Below are 25,364 nucleotides of genomic sequence, written 5' to 3'. Positions count from 1 at the left end.
GCAGCGCAAACAGTATGTAAACTTAGCACATATCAAAATCAAACCTCTTTAACTCTTGAAAATTTCAGAATCATTGCACGGTGCGTAAGTGAATACAGCTATCTGACATTTATATCACTTAAACAATATTTTACGTTGACCCACCCACTTGCGTCCACACTAATGTATCAATAATGTCTCGTTTAATATCTGTCATCTCGTTCATACAAAACTTTATTCAGAATATCCAAATTACGGAAATAAGGAACGTGAAAAGACTTGGTAACGACCTGTATTAGGAGCTGATACAAATCTAGGGCGTTTTTTTTTCTATAGTAGAGGGCGTTTATTGTCCACTTTCTATCGCCATCATTTTTCTTTCAAATAGTGCAGTTTTTTTTGTAAACAATTGACTTTATGTCAGAATTTTTATTCCATTTTGCAAAAATATCGTACTATTTTTCCTGAAATAATTTTAAGAAGTCCTTCTTAGTAAAACAAAATCTGAAAACTATAAATGTCAGAAGAAGAGTTAATTCAAATGTCTTGCAGCTTTGTAAACTTATAAAACGTTCTATTAAAGAATGTTATGACCAAACTGTTTGAGGAACATCGCATGTTTAGTATTCAGTCATTTAACAATTGGACGCTACGCTTTCCTATTTTACTCATATATGGCAAGTTTTTGAATTTTCCTACAGCAACTACTATTTTTGTGACTAGTAACAAACCTTCATTATTCTAGTAACAGAAAGTCACAAAAACTGCATCTATCTGAAATTTATAGATTTTTGACAGAACATGTGATTTTATTTTCTTAGTAACATAGGTAACAAAAGGTAACATCCTTGATTTGAGCCATATCTAGGACGGACAGACGGACGAAAAGTGGTCACAATTCCTGATTTAAATTAGCCCAGGTTCATTATTGTATTAAATTCTACCTTGTTTGGCAACTGAAGGAAAACAAGTTCAGTACACAAATACTTTATTATCCTTATAATGTTTTACTCCATTTCACTATTGATAAATATCTAAAACACACTCAAAATCTGAATTATAAATTTGGTAAGAGGAAAGAATGATAAAGGGAGAAATGACCAGTCTGGCGGCAACAGGTAAACGTTACCTCGAGCATCTGTAGATCTGGCAAAAGTACATGGAAAAAGCAAAATATTCCCGCCAAAAAAAAAAAAAAAAAAAAAAAAAACATGCTTTGCATGAAATACAACATACTGATAAAATCATCTGAAAAAGAGATGAAACAAAAATACCTCTGTATCTATACTGTATAAAATGGGTATCAAGTCAAAACGTCATAAAATGACATAAGTTTCAAAAATGTCAAAGAATAGAATAACTGTACGAGAGCTTATTGAACTGCCCTTCTTGTATTTACTAATTCAAACAAGATGAAGAAAAGGAGAAAAACAGGTAGAAAAGTGCCAGATGACTGAACATGAATTTAAACTGTTTTGGTAAGCTCAAAATAACCTAATATGATTATTCAATAAATGGTATAAGATAGACTAGTTAGTAATTGCTTCTGAAAATAAGTATATCTGTTACACGTTGTACCGGATTACCTGATTTTTTATAATAATTATGAGAATAAATTCTCTGTTTAAAGGCAGTAAAACAATTTTTGTTTCTGGAATCTAAGTAAGACAGTACAATAGATCTAGTTACAGCTTCTAGTAAATTTCTACAAATCAAACGGAAGGAAAATATTGTCCAAGCGTGAATTGCACTGTCTTTCACTCTATTATTACCCAAATTAGACCTTTTTATGATGCTATCACCAAATGCGAGATTTGCAGTTGGAACACTTTTTCGCATATTCTCATCATGTGTAAACATTTAAAAGTTATATGCAAAGATATAATAAAATGTAACATTATAAATGAAATACCAACTGGAAGAACACCACAAAAATGACATTGGAAACCAAAGTTTTATGTGGCGAAACTCAGATATCGGCTTCGACAACGCAGCAACTTTAGCCGGAGCACTTGCACTTTAGCGATCCCTATAATAAAGTCTTAAATATTAAAAGTTATAAGGGGTAACTTTATTTTGAGATGGATATGTTTGGGGGATGCTGCGCCCACACCCCAACTTAATGTGCATGCGCACTGTAAACTTCTTGGACCGCTAAAGTGCATTCTACCCCTTTAGCCTCATAAAAATGTCCGCCATATTCAAACTGTCTATTTCATAGAACTGACACCAGTTCCTGAGATATTTTTAAAAAGCCTTTGATTGTGACTGATGTCATCCCAGGGACGACAACACTATATTTATAGATTATTAGATTTGTATCGAGATATGCAGCGGAAATATTGCGCGACTTTAGGAGGCCGAAATTATTCCGCGAAAGAACGAGTGCATATTTAGTTTAAACATTATTTATTTAAAGCAACATACACATAACATGTACAACAAATTTTTACTCGTCAAATACATGTATTGGAAAACAAGCTGAAAGAGTGCATATTTCTCGATGCAAAATCTAATAATCTATTCATTACATAGCATCTACACTTAAAACTACATGTATTACATAAATGATACAATTCTGTTATTAAGCCTGAGTGAACATGAAAATATTGGCGTTAAAGTACTTTAAATGCGACGACATACACGAAACTGACGTCAGAAATGACGTCACACACCCGATATGAAATTTGAACGTCAATATGGAAAAAATACTGACGTTTCAGTTCCATTAAAAGTTGGCAGAGTTTTAAAATTGGTATGTAATAAAGGCCCATATCCATAAGTTGTATGTACTTTTCAAAACCCTGAAGTGTATCTATTATCTTCATCAATTACCAATCATTTAATGCTATTCCATCTTCCATGTGCATGGTATCCGTGAATATTTCACGTGACCCAACAAATGGTGTTGAATATAAAAAATGAATCATAAAGTTTAACCATTATTTTGCCAAAGCTAGAAAGAAGATTACAGTATTTGAGCATATTTTGAAAAGAGCACCTTTTTGTATTCATGTTTCAGATACTAATATGAAAATCGTCCTATAATCATTGTCTAATGTATTATGTACCCTAACCGTTCAAACGCGTTTTTTGATGAGCTACTCTTCTCTCGAATTATCATAATCCTAACGGGTCAAGCTGCAGAAGTTCATAACAGACCAACAATCTTACACTCTCAAAAATGCAGTTCTGAACAAATGTATAAGGTACCTTTGATGCAATTCATTTATTGATGCGTAGTTTTGCGACTTTACTTTCAAAATGGTTTGAGGTAATTGCATGATTCGATTTTGCTGTACTTATGACACGTTATTATCTATAGATGCATGCAAATTTAGAAGTTTTCATTTGATACATATTTGCAGTTTAAAAGTGACGCGTTAGATGTTTCGATAAGAGTGCTCATTATTATTATTATTATTATTATTATTATTATTATTATTATTATACCTTCTGTTCCAATAACAGACCTGCCAATTGAGCTTAAAACATTAGAAAAGTTGAAGCTGAACGGGTATCGTGGAATGATCCTTAATGTGTCAAGTTGATATCACCGGCAAAAAAAACAACATATCCAGTCTAAGTCCATGCATGATACGTTGCTTGAATTAGATTTTTCAAACTTTTGGTTTCCTTCGCAGGAGCATAACAGTAATCTCAGAACCCGTTAAGTCCACTGTATAATAGACCCTGATCCAATCACAGCTGTAATCTAAAATATGCGCCCAATCATGGACAGCACTTATGCTATTTCTGATCGGGACTACAAACCATATATCACTGGAATGCTCTTCAGCTTAAATTCGCATAGACTATATTTCATTCGATTTATCTGTAGTTACGTTTTTATTGAAATTAAAAGGTAAGGATAGATTTCTCGGTACGCAGAGCACAGCAAACACAGCCTTGTATTACAAATCAGGCCCGCCATCGTGAATTTGTCAAGCAATTTTAGCGTTTGTTTAGGATTTCATAGCAGGCAGTTTTATGAGGGAACAATGACAGCCTGTTGTATTATGCACTTGTAAATCCTTACAGTTGAAAAACAATCTGTCTGTTAAACCAGTCAATATAATTTTTTAAGCAAAGAATTTAAAAGCTCATAATGCCTTTGTTTAAAATGTGTCTGCCACATTTTTCGTTATGAACATTAAATACATCAAATTTTTGTTAAATCCTTTTTCTGATAATTACTTTCTTTAACATTTGTCAAAGGTTTGAATATTTCTGTATATACTAGAACGTTTTATTAAATCTGTTGGGTTTTTTATTACCTTTATGACTCTAAATATAACAGTTCAATTACAATATCAAAAGCAATGCTTTTCTAACCATGCAAGTATGCATGACATCTATTTGAAAAGCAGCTTCATATTTTTTAAAATAAAAATTTGAGTATTGTGGACCTTTAAAAAATCGAATAATTCGAGTCTGCAACTTCCCAGGGCACACGTGTATTTGGCGCGTAACCAAGTTGGAAACTGTTTTTCCCAAACCCTTCTACTCTACTCAAATTATCTACAACCCCTTTAACGTACTGAATTTTGAATTTTTATAGCTGGGTGCTAGGACGTTTTAGCCGGGCATTGTGTTTGGCTGGAAGGCCCTGGTAATAACCCTGCATTGATCCAAATGTCTTTTACCTTTCTAATTACTTCAAATTATTTCGAGTCTCTCTCTCTCTCTCTCTCCACCAAAAAAAGGCTGATGTTGTTTTAATTAATTCAATAATTCAAAAAATTCATTTTGTCAGTACAAGAGCAACGAAAGACAAAAGCAAAATATATCGATGACATGAAAAATAATGCCAATATCTTTTTATTCAAACCTGCCAGTTTGGTTGGTTTGGTCGAGCCGTTCACACATCGCTGAACCCTTTGTTCATCATTTTTGTATTCATGCGTGTATTTCAGCTTTGTGTTAATGCCAAAACCGACAATAGTAATATTCAAGAAACGGCGACATTTATCTTATTTCTGAATAAATATGTAGGTATGAGCATTCATTTTCTTGGTCAGATTATTCCAATCTGATGGTCAAGGTTTTGATTCAAAATTTTATTAAAACTTGTTTTCGATATTTTTGATGCAAAGACCAAAATCATGAAAACAACCCTTGCAAAAATGTGTTTATTTGGATTTTTCTGTTGTTAATGCCCTTCCTTCCAACGTACACATGTTAAAGAGGCTTTTTTCAAGGTGTACACCTTTCGATATGGTTGAGACATGCATGAACACTAAAATTAAAAACGAACAGCCAAAATCTTACAACCCCTACAACATCCAGAAATTTCTTTTTTCTTTTTTCTCTCGTGATAAATTAGAATCATTGGTAAATGTCAAGAAAATACCTGGAGGTGTTACTTATTTCACAGAATTTCTATTACGGGCTGGAAATAATGAAATAAGTTTTCAAACAATATTGACACCAGTGTATATAATTTTTTTGTATATATGGTTTGAATGACATTCTAATATATTCTTCAGTTTAAAAAGGGAGAACACAGTTACAAGTTACCAAGACTGTTCCTTTAACTTTGATGGTGTCAGTAAGTATGTAGTGCTGGCAATGTCCGTTGTCACCGTGACCGAATATGCGACGGTGTCCTTACATAAAATAAAAAGAGTGGATAACCACAGATCTCCCAACACGACATAAACGAAAATGTTGCAGGCTCGGTTTGATAAAGCTTTTTCATGGACGGCAGTGGAAATTCAATCTACAATCCACGCCCTCTATACCCAGGTTGCGCAGAACTCAACATTTACACATGTTTCAAGTACCAGAATATAATTTAGAGACATCCGCAGACGTATTTATATGGCGGTGCAGATGAAACCTTCAACGATACACAGAGTGTACTTCAATGAAAAGCGGCGTATGGTCCCCAGTTAAAATATTGGCTTTGCCGTAAACGAGAAAACAATTTAGAGAACTAACCACTTGATAACTGGGCTGTGCGGTCATCTCTTCCAACACTAGTCGTGCTCATGTGCTCTGTAAGCTTATTCAGATGTGATTCAATGATTAAAATGCATGTTATATTCAGGGTTATAGATTTGCAATTGGTACTTGTAACATGTTAGACCAATTTGTACATATTACTCTGTCATTTTTAATATCTCTTTCAAGATGGTTGACTGACTTCACAGCATAAACACTTTGTGGTACATCATAGGTAAAGATAATGTCTATCAAAAACTCTAGTGACAATTGATAAAAAAAGGATGAATATCCAACAGGTAAAGCGATGTTCCAAAACACACAGCCTCCGCAAAGCGCAACCCACAGCACGCGGACGCGTACATGACCAGCACACACAGACAAACATACACAGAAACAAAGACAAAAACACATGAGGACAAAACGAAAAAATAAAGAAAAACAGTAGGATACCGCCTTGTATGATCAGTGGCAAATACCACTGGGTGCTTAAACTGGTTTATAGTGCGCACTAAATCTAACTCATCTCTCTCCCAATACCGCCACCATGTTCCATAGTCACAAGACAATTCCCACCAGATGAATCCCTAACACGTGTAATGGCAACAGAAGGCATGACATATAGAATACAAGAGTGCTCTTGTTAATTTATATAAAAACTTTAAGAACCAAAAAACGCCAGTACTCAGTGCCTTTACAAAAAAACAATTCATCAAGAGAAACACTCCTATGGGACCAACGAAACCGGCCAGAAGACATATCAAAAAACAGTTCATTTCTGGTGTGTTTTAAAAATAATTATTAGATTGAGTCCTCCACCCGTTCCGTCAGACACAGTAAAATTAGATATGGCTCAAATCTGAGTTTGTCTACAAGTAGTTGTATATTTGTTACCTGTAACAACCCCTCTATAATCTAGTAATAGAAAGTCACAACTTTGTTCCACACAAATTCCACCAGTTCCTGTTAAAATTCCTGTATGGAAAGGTAACAATCCTTCTTTATCTATAGTAACGAAAATGGCACAATAATAAGTTTGTAAATTAATGATAGACTCTCTCAGGTGTCATTTTCTTGGTAACATTAGTAACAAACAGTAACATCCCTATTTAACTCTAGTAACAAGAAAGTAACACATGGTCACAAATTGAAATTTTAATTTATTTTTGACAAGTTCTGAGATTTCATTTCATTAGTAACATTAGTAACAAATGGTAACATCCCTATATAAGTCTAGTAACAAGAAAGTAACACATGGTCACAAAATGAAATTTTAATTTATTTTTAATAATGAAGGTTTGTTACTAGTCACAAAAATAGTAGTTGCTGTAGGAAAATTCAAAAACTTGCCATATATGGTCCGTCCTTTCAAAATGTGATGAAGTTGGTAGGTTGGTCCTGTTACAAACCTTTATTAAGGTCAGAGACCACCAATTCAAAAAAGTACAGGGACTTACTGGGAATGAGGTAAGTGTATACCTGGGAATAATGTAACGTCTGTGCGTTCTGATTGGTCAGTCATGTAAACAAACCCAGGAAGTGATTATTTTTTCAAAATTGATATATTTTCACTGCATTTACAGTATTTTATTATATATTTTGACAGAATTTGCTACATTTTATGTGTATTGAAAAAAAGTTTTATCAAACGAATTTCTCCCGCCATGTCAATGATGTAAACAGGGGGTCATCTCATTCACACGAAAATTACTTAAATAAAGTATCACTATTCATATGTTTTTTACGGAATCCTGTTGGGGCCATTTATAATGTTGCCGTCGCGTTTGGGTCGACACACGACAACGCGAAGTGACATAGCCACATTACTAAGTGACACCCGACAATCGCAAACAACAGCGACAATCCCAAACAACAATGTCGCGATATCCACTTTGAAATGTCGCCTTTCAAAAGCACGATATATTGCGATGTCACTTTGCGTTGTCGAGCGTCGTATCGCATTGTCGCTATGTCACTTCGTAATGTCGCAATGTCACTTCGCGTTGTCGTGTGTCGACCCTGCAAATGCGATGGGACATTATCAAACGACATGCGATAATCACAAACTACGCTTGACAACGCAAAGCGACATTTTCCAAATGTCGTATCGTATGTCGCTTGTCGCGGGTTCTGGTGAGGGTCGACGCGCGACAATTCCAAATGATACACGACATGCGAAGTGACACTCGACAATACGAAGTGACATTTTCATAATGTCGTATCGCATGTCCCCCGTCCACTGGTGAAAGGGTAAGATAAAAAGCTGTATTTCCATACTTTTCCGTACGTAAAATGCCCATGTTTTTCATTAACTTCAAATAATTGTAGAATGTTCCAAACACAAGATATTTTAATGAAATAACTTTTATAAATTAAATTCAAACATTGTCTAAACGGATATGTAAGTTGTATAATTTTACCGCCGACGGTTTCGTGAAAATATACATACTTCTTCATATATTATATAGAGGGGTGGTCCTTGTCTGAGGAGCCATATCTTCATAACCTGATGTCCGATTTTGATAAATGATACCTTGTTGCAAAGGGCAAGCCAGTACCTAGAGAAAAGAACCCGGTCGGCTAGGGTTCAAGGTCAAATTCCGGTAATATTCTCAAAATATGAACTTGTCATAGCAGTCAAGACAGTCCTGAAAACCCAAGCACTACCTTCACTGAGTCCATTAACACCATTGGAGCAATTCTCATGGCTCCCCGGTTCGGGTCAGCTTAGTCTTGGCCAGCACCCTACCGCATATAACAAGTTTGATCATTTTCTGATACCCGTCCTATTTTTTTTAATTATTATTATTGTAATTTACACTGAATTTCAGTTGATAATGACACTATGGTAGATTTTGACCCTTGTTCGAGTCTCTACACCCCAGGTACCTACCTATACCATATATGAATATTTTCGTAGATGTTTTGGCTTTACATTTAAGCTACTTACAAGTCCATATGATGCCATCAGAGCTCAGAACAGGTATCAGAAAATGATTAAACTTGTTATATACAGTAGGGTGCTGGCCAAGACTAAGCTGGTCCGACCCGGAGAGCCATGAGAATTGCTCCAATGGTGTCACTGGACTCAGTGAAGGTAGTGCTTGGGTTTCCAGGACTGTCTTGACTGCTCTGACAAGTTCATATTACCGCAATTTGACCTTGAACCCTAGCCGACCGGGTTCGAACCTGACGTGGCCTCATTTCTCTAGGTACTGGCTTGCCCTTTGCAATAAGGTATCATTTATTAAAATCGGACATCAGGTTATGAAGATATGGCTTCTGAGACAAGGACCACCCCTCTATTTAATATATGAAGAAGTATGCATATTTTCATGAAAAATGATACATTTTGAGACGGTCCTTTGATGAAACCGTCGGCGGTAAAATTATACAAGTTACATATCCGTTTAGACAATGTTTGAATTTAATTTATAAAAGTTATTTCATTAAAATATCTTGTGTTTGGAACATTCTACAATTATTTGAAGTTAATGAAAAACATGGACATTTACGTACGGAAAAGTACGGAAATACAGCTTTTTATCTTACCCTTTCACCGGTAGACGGGCGACATGCGATAAGACATTATGAAAATGTCGCTTCGTATTGTCGAGTGTCACTTCGCGTGTCGTGTATCGTTTGAAACTGTCGTGTGTCGACCCTCACACAAACCCGCGACACGCGACATACGATACGACATTTGGAAAATGTCTCTTTGCGTTGTCGAGCGTCGTTTGTGATTATCGCATGTCGTTTGATATTGTCGCCATCGCGTTTGCAGGGTTGACACATGACAACGCGAAGTGACATCGCGACATTACGAAGTGACATAGCAACAATGCGATATGACGCTCGACAATGCGAAGTGACATCGCGATATATCGTGCTTTTGAAAGGCGACATTGTAAAGTGGATATCGCGACATTGTCGTTTGGGATTGTCGCCGTCGTTTGCAATTGTCGGGTGTCACTTCGTAATGTGGCTATGTCACTTCGCGTTGTCGTGTGTCGACCCCACAAACGCGACGGCGACATTATAAATGGCCCCAACAGGATTCCATAGTTTTTCGTCCGATATTTTGGTAGAACTAAGATAGTTCTTGAAAAACTTGTAATTAGATATACATGTTTCGATGTATGGAAGGCCGTACACGCCATAATGTTACAATGTAAGTCTATGGGAAAACAATTGGTGGTCTCTAACCTTAAATCCTATCTAATTTAGGCTTGTGATAATTGTAAAGGCAGGCGAACACTTCCGGTAAAAACAAACCAGCATGTTTTTGTGGTTTCGCGGATTGTATTTCACTGTCTGATCATTAGTTTTATCTTTCAAGTGTGTCAACGAATCAGCGATAATGAAATTTGCATACAAGGTAATTAAGAGTTTATTGTAAGCTTTAAATAGCAGAAATGATATGATATGTTGTCCATCGTAACCAGTTTTCGCGAGGAACACGCTGACACCACAGGTGGATTAAACGTATCCGAATCAGGATACATGGGCCCATGAGCCGTATACACTTACATATATAACAATGATAATGTTGCCCCCGCCCGCCCCCCACACACACACACTTCCCCTTCTACAAATTTGGCCAATATTTTCAGCCCGTATTAAACTCGGCCAAGGCTGTTTGCACGATGGACATGCCGATAATTTTCTTTATCTGCACAACTGTTGTGCTGTTTATTTTTGTTATTCACAGGATGCTGATTATTTTTGTTATTCGCATGATGATCGTGCCTGGAAAGTCATGCCACTTACTTTTGTTAAGGCCCAGAATAGCTGTGTTTCTGGTGGCATGGCCACCCAAATTCACTAAATTCAGATTAACCGAAGGGGTGTGGCGGTCGAAGTCAGACACTGAAAAAAAAGCATAACAAATGAAATTTCTAAATGCCACTTCAAAAAGAGAAATACCATCAAGAATTGTATCCACTGATGGTACATATTCAATCGGACAAACCCCAGCAGTCGCTAAGAAGCCAGGTCAAAAAAGCCGTGCCAAAGTGACAAGAACATTTACACGAAGGAAGTGAACTTGCGTACTGATTCTGTTGGAAACAACAGGCTTCATGCTTTGTCAAGCAGCGCAAGTTTCACTTCCTTTCAGGAAATATTAACAGTCACAAACATTGCCATGTGTTTAAACTAAATTTAGTGTTTAACTAAATGTGCAGTGCCATGTGTTCAGTATGTCTGTATATACATGTATATAAACAATACAAATGTGTGTTTTATTTTTCTGTAAATATATATTTAATAATTTGTTAAGGTACAAAATTAAAGTAAGGTTAATTAAGGTGATTAGTAATATATAGAACTTTCCATAAGCAATGAAATTGTGTGTTTAATATTCTGTAACTATATATCGGATTCCTTGATATGACATTTTTATGAATTTGTTAAGGTACATAATAAATAAGGTTATCAATATATAAAATATTCAATGACTGTAGTGATTAGTATGTATATATATATAGAACTTTTGAAAGTAATGCAATTGTGTGTTTTATTGTTTTGTAAATATTTTCTGATTTTTATGCCTCCCTTTGGGAGGCATATAGTTTTTGAACCGTCTGTCGGTCTGTCAGTCTGTCGGTCTGTCAGTCTGTCCGCAATTTTCGTGTCCGGTCCATATCTTTGTCATCGATGGATGGATTTTCAAATAACTTGGCATGAATATGTACCACAGTAAGACGACGTGTCGCACGCAAGACCCAGGTCCGTAGCTCAAAGGTCAAGGTCACACTTAGACATTAAAGGATAGTGCATTGATGGGCGTGTCCGGTCCATATCTTTGTCATCGATGGATGGATTTTCAAATAACTTAGCATGAATGTGTACCACAGTAAGACGACGTGTCGCGCGCAAGACCCAGGTCCGTAGCTCAAAGGTCAAGGTCACACTTAGACTTTAAAGGATAGTGCATTGATGGGCGTGTCCGGTCCATATCTTTGTCATTGATGGATGGATTTTCAAATAACTTGGCATGAATATGTACCACAGTAAGACGACGTGTCGCGCGCAAGACCATGGTCCGTAGCTCAAAGGTCAAGGTCACACTTAGACGTTAAAGGATAGTGCATTGATGGGCGTGTCTGGTCCATATCTTTGTCATCGATGGATGGATTTTCAAATAACTTGGCATGAATGTGTACCACAGTAAGACGACGTGTCGTGCGCAAGACCCAGGTCCGTAGCTCAAAGGTCAAGGTCACACTTAGACGTTAAAGGTCATTTTTCATGATAGTGCATTGATGGGCGTATCCGGTCCATATCTTTGTCATTCATGCATGGATTTTAAAATAACTACGCATGAATGTGTGACACAGTAAGACGATGTGTCACGCGCAAATCCCAGCTCCGTAGGTCAAAGGTCCTAAACTCTAACATCGGCCATAACTATTCATTCAAAGTGCCATCGGGGGCATGTGTCATCCTATGGAGACAGCTCTTGTTTATATCACATATAGCATATGAATTTGTTAAGGTACATTATATCAAGGTAAATAATATCAATAAATAAGGTTAATTCAAAATTGATTAGAATGTCTGTATATAGAAAATTTCATAAGCAATGCAGTTGTTTGTTTTATTGTTCTGTAAATATTTATCTGATTTCTTAATATGACATTTAGTATATGAAGTTACATTATATCAATATATTATATTTTTTATATCACATATAGCATATGAATTTGTTAAGGTACATTATATCAAGGTAAATAATATCAATAAATAAGGTTAATTCAAATTTTCAATGACTTTATTGATTAGTATGTCTGTATATAGAACTTTTCATAAGCAATGCAGTTGTTTGTTTTATTGTTCTGTAAATATCTATCTGATTTCTTAATATGACATTTAGTATATGAACTTACATTATATCAATATATTATATTAATAAATAAGGTTAAATAAGATTTTATAACAATATGACAATAAAGTTACAAATTTTTTATGTGTTGTTATGTGATACAATTAATGTCCATAGTGCATCTTTATTAGTCCTTAGTGGCCTATTGTGCCTCCTTAGCGGTCTTTAATGGGAAAACTGCGTGAAATAATTTACTCATATCTTTTTTATTTTATGATTTTCTTTAGGGTCCTTATTGAACCCTAAGTCACCCCTTAGTGTCCTTAGTGCTCACTTAAAGGTCCTTAGTGGTCCTTTGTACCTCCTGAATGTATATTTATTCAAGACACATAAGCACTCAGTCAGCTAGCGGTGCTATCTTATGATTAAAATTCAAACTTTAAAATTAAAGTTATAAAATTATCATAATTGTCCCTAATTTGTCCATAGTTCATCTTTAATAGTCCTTAGTGGCCCATAGTGCCTCCTTAGTGGTCATTAAAGGGAAAACTGCGTGAAATAATTTACTCATATCTTTTTTATTTTATGATTTATTCCTTAGATTTTTGTTTAGGGTCCTTATTGAACCCTAAGTCACCCCTTAGTGGTCCTTAGTGCTCACTTAAAGGTCCTTAGTGGTCCTTTGTACCTCCTTAGTGGTCCTTAGCGGTCCTTAGTGGTCCTTAGCGGTATATTGCAGGACCCAAAAAAGTAGGGTCGGTATTTTTTTGTATTTTTCATTTATTTTTTTTGTAGCATTATTATAAGGTAAATGCAGCCTAATATCGCAGTCCTGGGTGACATGTCTTCAAGCTTTGAGCTGTGTATTCGCCATTCCTAACTATAATTCACTCATTCTCAAAGGACCTGCCAATCTGACTGGTGGTTAAACTGAAAATAAAATGGTCCGTACAATGTTTGATAATAATTTGTTCTGAAAACTTAAGCTTCCACGGACGTTATTTTGTATATGACACATCATCTGTCATTATATCAGTTAACATGTACCACTTTGAAGACGGTGTATGTATTATTATAAATTTGGTCAATAAAATATACAAAACACATCAAATCAGACTTAACTTGTCTTTATTTAACAAAAACAAACCAAGAACAGCATCAAAGCCAAAAAACTTCATTGTTTTCCTGAATTACAGCTTATAACAACTTTTTTCGCTTTACCATCTTACTATAAACACTTTGTAATTGTTGTTATTGTTTTTTTACTTTTTATTCTTGAAGGCAGGAATGTGTTAATATCACACAACTATTTTTAAAAATGTTTATCATTAAAAAAGCATGAACGCTAAATAAATTACCAAAGCAAACACCATTTATCGAAATGTTGGTATTATGCGGAAGTAAGAGGTCTGATTGTCACGTAAACGACAAATCCTACATTTTTCTGGACAAAACTAAATTCACTTAAGTCTTTGAAAATATTTAGAATATTCATCTGAATTAACTTTAAAACGAGATGTAAAGTATTTGGAACACGCTTTGTGAAACATTCAAACAATTTTCGGTAAAAACATGGAAAAATAACTCAAAAGTCACGTACATTTAACAACTTAAAACAATTGGCATATATGAGTACCGCTCACATATAGAGTACCTAACTGTAACGATAAGAGTTAGAAAATAACTGTGTTATGATAATAACTAAGTGTTCGGCATATAATGATACATCATACATGTTTTCGCTTGCACATTATATGTAACGTATACTACGTTCTCCACCTATTTTAAATAACCACTCAGTTTCTGTCTATCTTCGTTTGCCAGTTTGTAAAAGCGTTTAGCTTTTCCAGTGGGAATAGGTACGTTTACTTTACAAATCACATCTTCAGGCTGTAACCATATTTTGTCCTCTTTTTTAGGCCATTTCAGATAGTCCCTTAATTTATTTCCACTCTCCATGAATGTAATTTCATACTGTCCCTCATCAATATCAACGACCTTTCCAATGTATGTTTCTTCATCATATGTAGCTGCCACAAAGTTACCTTTTTCTACATTTGCTGGACGTCCCAGTTCATTTCCATGCCTTTTTCTATCTTGATGATTAATGGGATTTTTTTCTTTCTTGGATATCGCGCTTGCATTTCTCAATTGCTCATTTCCTTCGGATTCAAGGTTGTTTGTCTTCTTGTTTACTGTTTCTGACTTACATTTGTTGTATCTTTGCCAGCCACATTGGTTATTTTCATGCCAAAGAAAGCCTTCTTCTGAAAAACATTCTGTGCAAACGCAAGTTGTATCTCTGCACATGATCTGCTCTTCACTGAGGCCCACAACACTGTGTAGCTTCATTGTCCCTTTTATAACATTGACATCTCCCGCGCAATCTTCTATCATCTTGTTATACCCTTCATATTCTTCTCTTTCTATGTACAAGTACTTAATTTTACTATCGATCTTCGATCCCCATTCATAGAAATCTCTACCTCGGTGGATATTAACTTTCCCTGTCTTAATTGCTGTGCCTGCTGTTCTCTAAATGACCCACTCCTATACCATCACACGCTCCCTTCCCATGGCCACTTTCAAAGAAGTTCCAGCTGGGCTTCATGCCATAGATGGATTGGTGTCGCGCTACTAAATCGAACATGGTTTTATTCCTATATTGTGATGTAGGTGAGTCTGTCCAGTAATGAATGAACGTTGCAGATGGACATAGGCTTTTCACTTCTACAATAAGCTTTTCGATAATTGCTTGGACCATGGCTGAATTATGATTCAATACTTCTGATACCACAACCATACTAGAATGTGCTACTACATTATCGCCGTTATTGAAGTACATCACTATTGGATGAAGTGTCACTGATTCCGGATTCCAATAGGCGCTTTGAATTTCTTCCATCTCTTTAATATTATAGTTTTCTGAAAAGTCCATTGTATGCACACGTGATCTTTCATATCCTTTAAACTTTCCTTCATCTGCTTAAATGCCTGAAACTGCACCTTGACACGATAAGCATGTTCATTGAATTCTTGAAACTCGGTTTTCATGTCCTCAGTAAAGACGTCTCTTTCTTTCTCTATATCTAGTAATTTTGTTCTCTGTTTACCATCATCGCATTTTACTCTCTTCCACTGTTTGAACTGTATTTCACGTTCATCTAATTTTGAAAGTGCACAGCTCATTTGATCAACGGTCATGCTCTCTGAAAGACTGTCTGGGCTAGTGTTTGTAATTACACCGGATCGTTTCAGACTATGAAGTTTTAAAGCAAAGTTCTGGTGCTTTGTGCATAAGCAGGTTACCCTGGCTGCATAATTTACAAGGGTGATGTGTTTAGGTCTAGCGCGACAAAAGCTTGAAAAACTAACTTTGTGCTCTGGATTTTCAGCTTTGTATTTTAAAAAGACATTCTTGAGGTAATTGTTGAGTACAAATTTCTGCAATTTCATCTTAGTTTCAAGACTTTTCACTGCATCAGCCTTTCCTGGTAATTGTTGTGAATTATCCTCCCTTTCCATGAATACTCTGATCTTTTCGCGAAGTTGAATCGTAGAGCGATACACTTTCCTACCACCTTGCTTAGGCTTGCTTTTATACCTAACGCGAAGGCTTGTCAGATTTGCAGCATACTGTGTTAACTTATACTTTCGCAAAATTCTACCAGCTATAACTGTTTTGATTAAACGTCTGTTTCTTTGATCTACTGATGCCGATTCATTTAATTCACGAACTACACAGTTAGCAAACATCAGTTTTTTTCGGATGACGGGGTGCTGTCTTGGTGCTATACCTGCATCGATCATTTCTCTCTCAGTTTAGGATTTTGGTGTACTAGTGACTTTGCTTTTCTGTAGTCGTGATATTTTCTTTCTTAGGGCTTGATTCTTTCTCTTCAGATCATTCTGTACTTGTCTCAGGTATTCAATATTTCTGTCAGCCTTCTTTTTGCTACTTGACCCCTGCCTCTTTCTAATTGGTGGTAATTTTACAATCAACCTGGTAGAAGGTGCTTGTGAACTTGATATTTCGCTGGTTTGCACAGGCAAATTGCTTGTACTAGGTATCTGATCCACACCACTGGATGGATTAGTACCAACATTGTCCGGATTACTGGCATTAGTCCTAGTACCCCTTTTACTTGCTCTGTACTTTCTCTGTTTTATACGCAGATTCTGTCGTCTACTCTTTACTTCCTTCTTGCTAAGTAATCCAACTTTGGTGTAGTATTGCTTTGTTCTCTTGCTCTCATTTTCTAACCAGGAACTGTTTTCTTCAGCCTTTTTCCTTTCACGATATTCTTTTTGACGCTGCGCATGTGATTTTGCCATTATCTGGAATGCATAGACAAAACAAACTAAGTTTAGCTTGTATTTTATTAATACTTTATTTGTTTAAGAATGAGCAAAGGAAATGGTATTTTTTATTATTGTGCTTTTAGAAATGAAATTATCATTCTATTTGACTTTTATTTATGGTCCAATATAAAAAAAATCAAATCAGACTGACAATTAACTGAATTAAAATCAACTGTATTTTACGTGACAATTTTCTGTAATAGAGATGACTAAAACTAGCATGCATTTTAAGCATCTTTATATTCGATACAATAAACATAACATGAAACTGTGTACGAAAATATTTTTGGCAGAATATAGTTTAATTTGCCATATACCGTGGTCGATGATAATTGCAAATCAATAACCTCATTAGTGTTATTTTACATGTTTGAAATTAGCGGCACACACCACCAAAAGGAAGCGTATTTTGCATCATTTTACAATTGAAATATTAACATTAGGTACAAAACTTAGTACCTATTTAATAATTGTCAAATGTAGATAGTTGTGATGAAGATTAAATGCTGGAACAAAAAGCTACATAAAATGAATTTTACGTGACAACGAGAATAATTTTACGTGACATTCTTCAGCAGTACATTAGTGCTTGGTTCGCATAAATTTTGAAGGAAAATCAATCGAAACTAAATTTGTGTCATCCTTACTTCGCCTCTCAATCGGCATTAATATGGTTCATAAGTTAATGGACAAAAAATGAAATAATTCATGCATGTGGATTTATTTACCTTTTGCACAACGGTAGATTTCTCTTCTCCTCGTGTTTACATAAATTCAAACGCAAATGGCGGTTCCAAAATTCCGAGTACTTCCGGGTACTTGTTTTTAAACAATGTGCGAATACAGTATTGTTGTCGTCGCATAAAACATCGCTTCAGGTCTATTACTGCATCACGTAAGGCTTCGTCACGTAAAATAAATATCAGCTTTCCAAGCGATTTTTTTTCGGGTCAAGTTACTACCTGGACATCATATATAGTTTAGAATGTTTTAAAACTCGTATACCATTGAAACACAAAGATTTATTTGTTTCTAATGCATGTGTATACCTATGCATCGCCGTCACGTATAGATACAGATTAAAAACCCCAATAGGCATTGGTTTGCTATATTCAACACTGTCACTTGATCTTTGATAAACCAGTTTTGTGAAGCATATTTTATCAGCACTAGCACTGTTGTCACTAGCATCTTACGAACGCAATGCAACGGAGTGCAGTGTATGCAAATTCCATAACTCTGAGAATATGGCACCCTCGACTAAGCCAGCCGTGCTTGTAACAGAGGTCACGCTGTCAGACGCCAGTGGCGCCAAATGTGCCGATTTACAAATTCTGGCACTAGTTTGGATCAGTTGGCGAAAGTTTCTGGCGATAACAAAGCAAAGATCGGGCCGATACATTTTTTCAATGATACCAAGGATCATCCTACATAGTCGCTGTGAAGTCATTTATCGCCTGTGGGTATAATTCGAATCGCCGAGTTGTAATCTGTTTGTTTAATCAATTAAAGTTGTAAAACAGATGTCAATTATCGATAAATCCTTGGATAACACCACCTACCTAATTGTCAAAATTAATTAATGAATTGCTTGTTTTATAAGCTTTCCATTCATCAAAAAATATATATAAATTTGTGTTTTAAGAATTAAAGTTTAGGCTGTTATATACAAACACGATCTCATTCGTTTTATTGACTGAAAAATCAGATGGTATTGATATCTTAAGTAAATAACATTTAAAACTGTATAAATTATTACTTATTCATTAAGAAATCAATTACCGGATGGCTAGAAAATCCCCAAAGGATTTGCGGCTAGAACGCAGGCTAGGTGTCCAGTTACTTGACGGCTAGACACTTTCATTAAAAAAAACAACAACAACAAATTATAACAGTTTGGCATTAACAACAACAAATTAAAAAAGTTTTGCATTAAACCTTCAACAACTTTAGATTTACTGTCCTGGTATTGCTAACATTTTTTCATGATTGTTGAAATTCATTCCATAGAAGATACATTTATTCTATTTGATAACGCTCTTACCATAAATATGTTGTGTATTTTGGGCCAGAGGCCTTTGCTAAATTTAATAAACTTTTGACTTGAACTTTTGACTATAGATGATATTCACTGATGGATTAAAAAGAAGCACCAAAAACAGAAAAATAGGCCTCTTAATAAATGTCCCCCTTTCACAAAATGCAACACCCCTAGGGGGTATTTATTGGGAGGCTAAAGGAGGGGCGTAATTCTTTGAGCTACAGGCCGCGTTGTTATATTGATTAATATTGTGACATAACAGAATTTATTTTAATTTTCAGTTTTCCAACTTGTTAGGAAGTGTATATAGGAAAGGCAATGTACTATTTACTCCAGATGGCAGCAGTGTCCTAAGTCCAGTTGGAAACAGAGTGACGGTGTTTGATCTAAAAAAGTAATTTGTTTGTATTGGCAATATTATACTTTCCAAACAATGAATTTGTATGTCGCCAGGATTTCATGCGATGTTTATGATAGATGTTTGCTCTATTTTGGAAAATTTGGAATGAAGCTGTTTCTTCTGTTATTGCCAATATTTGTCTAGTGAAAAAATCGAAATGATAGTAGGTAGATTTAAATAATAAAGTAACCTTTATTGGTTTTACTACTGTTATTGTAATTGGGATGTTGCAGTTTTGCATTTGCAAGGCTTACCACTTCACTTGTTGCTCTTTTTATGACTGTTTCTCTCTCTGTTTTGATTATTTCAACTTTTTAAAGTGACATGTCTATAAATAATCATGTGTTTTAGAAAATTTCAAGACAGTTTCATAAAACTTGTAAGATATATTCTGATTTAACCAGGCTTGAAAATTTTGATCTTTTTATGTCTTTCATATTTTATCATATTCTTGATTTTTCTTTTCCAGTAACAAGTCTGAGACACTACCTATTGAGGCTCGTATGAACATAACATGTATAGCACTATCTCCAGATGGTTTCACTTTTATAGTAGTAAATGAAGGTAAACCTTTTTGTATTATGTTTATATTCTTGTACTAGAAAAAGTTATTACGCACATAGTGTCTTCTGCAAAAACAATTTTAGACACCAAAAGTCATGTCAAAATACAAATGAATCATGTGAAATTGTAATGACTGCATTGTCGGATTTTGAAATACAGTTAAACTGTTTTTTGCCCAAAGTCCCAAAGGGAAGAGCAAAATGTTTTACTTATCCGGATAGTTTCAAGTGATTGAAAGGTATAAGATATAGGAAAACGACTGAGGACAACACAAATCTGAATGATCAAGCGTTCAATGCTTCAGTGAGCAATATTTCACTGTAGTACAGAAATGTTCCTTGGGTGACCCTCTATTAAAGGTGCTACATCCATCTTGATTTGTCCACAGTGTTGGGTCAAGTTTTCTTCATATGGCTTTAAGGCTAATCACTCTACAGCCAAGTTTTCAAAGTACATTAGCAATAATTTTTCTTTGATTATGTTCTGACATTGTTACCAGTTTGAGCTGTGAAACTCAGATGAGCGATCTAGGGTTATTATGGCCCTCTTGTTTTATAAAATGTACATTTGTAATTTTCATGGACTGCTATTTTTATATTGATACATAATTTTTCGTGCAGATGGTGAGGCACTGTTATGCAGTTTGATCAGTAAGACTGTCCTACATAGATACCACTTTCACAGAGATGTTCATGCTATTAAGTTCAGTCCTGATGGAAGGTATACATGTTTTTAATACTTCAGTGATACAAGATACCGCAAACCCATAAACAAATATATCCCCTGCCAGAGACATTTTATTTTATACTTGTAAGGGAATCAGATTAAATATTTTTTTTATCATTAATAAATTTTATTAGCTATAACTTAAACTTCAGATTAATGAATTTTAACAATTTTCACTAAAATCTTGCCATTGCAGTAATCTAAACCATGTAAACATAGAATTTCTTTCTGTAAAGAGATAATGATACATTAGGAAAAATTCTTTAAGCAGAAGACTATGTGTGCGAGAATGGTCTACATGGTCAGATCAGAAAATACACAAAAATGTGAGAAAATAGAAAGGATGTGCATTTAGTAGAAATATCAGTTACTCAAAAGCAAAAAGTTTTAAATATTCTTTACTTAAAAATTGAAGATCAAGCTGTTAAGTACCCATTTTTATGCCCCCGGCATCAACTGATGCGGGAGGCATATAGTGATTGTCCTGTCCGTTCGTCCGTCCGTACGAGGCTAACCAAATGGGACCGTTTCGTCTAGCATCAATACTCCTTACTAGAATGTCTTGATACTAATGCAGATGTAACCTGTGACCATTCCTCATTTTCAGACATTACCTGACCTCAGTTTGACCTTGACCTTGACCTCATTTTGGACTTGGGTTGCTTTATATGGGCCATCTCTTGGTTAACCAAATAGGACCGTTTCGTCTAGCATCAATACCCCTTCCTAGAATGACTTGGTACTAATGCAGATGTAACCTGTGACCATTCCTCATCTTCAGACATCACCTGACCTCAGTTTGACCTTGACCTCATTTTGGACTTGGGCTGCTTTATATGGGCCATCTCTTGGTTAACCAAATGGGACCGTTTCATCTAGCATCAATACCGCTTACAAGAATGACTTGATACTAATGCAGATGTAACCTGTGACCATTCCTCATCTTCAAACATCACCTTGACCCCATTTTGGACTTAGGTTGCTTTGTATCGACAAGGATGCCACCGGGGACATCAAGTGTTTATTGAACGCAGCTCCTTGTTCATATATATTTACAATGCTGATTCAAATAAATTTTAAATACAAGTTTTAAACAAAGAGTTTGTGTATTTTTGTCTCAGATATTGTATGCTTTAAGCAAAAAGTAGCACAAATGGTTTAAAATCTAACTGCTACCCTTTACATCAGAATATTATTAATTTAATTTGTTTCACTTAATGTTCGAATGTTTGTATTTATACTGTATACATCTAAAGAGACAAAAGAGATAAAAGCTGAAAGTTTAGAAAAAACTTAGGTATACAGTACAAAGATGTAATAAATACAATCTATCGTTTTAAATTGTTAATAAGTATGGTACATAAAATATTTGATCCGGTTTTGTGCAATGTGTACAAGTTTTTATTAGCTCACCTGTCACATAGTGACAAGGTGAGCTTTTGTGAATACCCTTTGTCCGTCGTCCGTGCGTCCGTCAACAATTTCATGTCTGCACGATAATGGTTTCATTTACGATTTTATTTTAACCAAACTTGCACACAACTTGTATCACCATAAGATTACGGTTCCTTTCTTGAACTGGCCAGATCCCATTATGGGTTCCAGAGTTATGGCCCCTGAAAGGGCCAAAATTAGCTATTTTGACCTTGTCTGCACAATAGCAGCTTTATTTATGATTTGATTTTTACCAAACTGGCACACAACTTGTATCACCATAAGATCTTGGTTCCTTTCTTGAACTGGCCTGATTCCATTATGGGTTCCAGAGTTATGGCCCCTGAAAAGGCCAGAGTTGGCTATTTTGACCTTGTCTGCACAATAGCAGCTTCATTTATGATTTGATTTTAACCAAACTTGCACACAATTTGTATCACCATAAGATCTTGGTTCCTTTCTTGAACTGGCGAGATTCCGTTATGGGTTCCAGAGTGATGGCGCCTGAAAGGGCCGGAATTAGCTATTTTGACCTTGTCTGCACAATAGCAGCTTCATTTATGATTTGAATTTAATCAAACTTGCACAAAACTTGTGTCACCATAAGATCTCGGTTCCTTTCTTGAATCGGCCAGATCCCTTAATGGGTTCCAGAGTTATGGCCCCTGAAAGGGCCAAAATTAGCTATTTTGACCTTGTCTGCACAATAGCAGCTTCATTTATGATTTGATTTTAACCAAAGTTGCACACAACTTGTATCACCACAAGATCTTGCTTCCTTTCTTCAGCTGGCCAGATTCCATCATGGGTCCCAGAGTTATGGCCCCTTAAAGGTCCAAAATTGGCTGTTTTGGCTTTTGCAGCCATATAGAGACTTCATTTATGGTTTTATTTGATACAAACTTCCAAAATATCTTCAACAACAATAAATCTTGGATTCCATGACAAATCAGATCCAATCATAGGTTCCAGAGTTATTTTATATCTGATTACCTCCCCTGATTGTAATCAAAATGGATTTATATCAGTAAGTACTTATAGGACTTATTTGAAATTTCATCATTATTATTAGTTGGACTGAGACAATCAGGGTAGATAACTATGAACTGATTTTATGTCAAATTACCTCCCTTTATTTCAAATTAAAATGGGTATATCTCCATAACTAATGAAGATACTGATCTGAAATTTCATTTATGTCAACAGATTTATTTGGCAGATCCTTCTTTTGTTCACTTACAATATTTATTTTTTTTTTAATAACTTCCCTTTTACGTTACTATAAATAGCTTATTTTTAGTAACTTTTTTATTATTGGCCATAGGGAAAAACTGAGACCACTTTTCTGTGGTACAACATGGATGGTACCTCCAATTTTTAGGTGTATTTTGACATACCTATACCTTGTAAGAATTTTTCTTCTTCTTTTTGGTTAAATTTCTTCACTTTGTTGTTCCTGTCCTTTGGACTTAGATACTTTTTCTGAGGACCTTCTTGTCTGCAAGTCAGGTGAGCGATATAGGGCCATTATGGCCCTCTTGTATGCTCTACAGATTTTACAGAAAATGATATCTCATTATTTACATCAATTATTTTAACCTAGCCAGTTAGCTAAAAAAAATTCTAAGGGTCTTTTTCTGATGTGTTACAAAGTGAGCGTGTGTCATAAAACTTGAAGATTTCTGGAAAAATCCAGATCAGATTTCTAATATAATTTAGGTTTAATAATAAGATTTCTAATAGAATAATTGCATGCCAATTAGTAGGCACTTAGATTTTTTTAGCTCACCTGAGCACGAAGTGCTCAAAGGTGAGCTTTTGTGATCGCTCTGTGTCCGTTGTCCGTCGTCGTCTGTCCATCTGTCGTCAGTCGTCCGTCCGTCCGTCGTCTTCAACAATTTGACTGTTAACACTCTAGAGGTCACAATTTTGGCCCAATCTTAATAAAACTTGGTCAGAATGTTACCCTCAATAAAATCTTGGATGAATTCGATATTGGGTCATCTGGAGTCAAAAACTAGGTCACCAGGTCAAATCAAAGGAAAAGCTTGTTAACACTCTAGAGGTCACAATTTTTGCCCAATCTTAATGAAACTTGGTCAGAATGTTACCCTCAATAAAGTCTTGGAGGAATTCGATATTGGGTCAGCTGGGGTCAAAAACTAGGTCACCAGGTCAAATTAAAGGAAAAGCTTGTTAACACTCTAGAGGTCACAAATTTTGGCCTAATCTTAATGAAACTTGGTCAGAATGTATCCCTTTATAAAATCTTGGAGGAGTTCGATATTGGGTCATCTGGGGTCATAACTAGGTCACCAGGTCAAATTAAAGGAAAATCTTGTTAACACTCTTGAGGTCACAATTTTGGCCTAATCTTAATGAAAGTTGGTCAGAATGTTACCTTCAATAAAATCTTGGATGAATTTGATATTGGGTCATCTGGGGTCAAAAACTAGGTCACCAGGTCAAATCAAAGGAAAAGCATGTTAACACTCTAGAGGTCACAAATTTTGGCCTAATCTTAATCAAATCAAAGGAAAAGCTTCTTAACACTGTAGAAGCAGCATTTATGACTGTATCTTCATTAAACTTGGTCAGAATGTTAATCTTGATGATCTCAAGGTCCAGTATTAAGGTCAAAAACTAGGTCACCAATTTAAAATCAAAAGAAAAGCTGGTAAACACTGTAGAGGCCACATTTATGATCATATCTTAATGAAACTTGGTCAGAATGTTAATCTTGATGATCTGTAGGTCAGTAGGTCAGGTGAGCGATACAGGGCCTTCATGGCCCTCTTGTTATGTTGATAAACAATTATAACTAAATGTTGTAAAGGTATGATTTCTCCATTAAGATTATTCTTGTCTTTCTTTACAGTAAATTTGCTGTCACTCGAGAGAACAAGGTGCTTGTGTTTCATGCACCAGGGAAAACGAGGGAATATAACCCATTTGTTCTGTACAAAACCTTCTTCGGGCCTTATGATGAAACAACATGTCTTGATTGGACAGATGATTCAAAGTAAATATTTTCATTACCTTGTATGTCATATTTTAGTATTATGTTACAGCCCTAGTTGCACCTA

General features: G+C 35.4%; 1 pseudogene; it reads left to right on the top strand.

Annotated features, from left to right (window-relative positions):
* The first annotated feature begins 10,168 nt into the window (after nt 1–10,168).
* LOC123556544 (periodic tryptophan protein 2 homolog) overlaps nt 10,169–25,364 on the top strand; it is a 38,419-nt pseudogene continuing 23,223 nt past the window's right edge.

The sequence above is a fragment of the Mercenaria mercenaria genome, chromosome 5 (genome assembly GCF_021730395.1).
Source record: "Mercenaria mercenaria strain notata chromosome 5, MADL_Memer_1, whole genome shotgun sequence".
NCBI lineage: Eukaryota > Metazoa > Mollusca > Bivalvia > Venerida > Veneridae > Mercenaria > Mercenaria mercenaria.
Note: the sequence above shows the minus strand (reverse complement) of the source record. Positions and strands in the feature narration are given on the sequence as shown.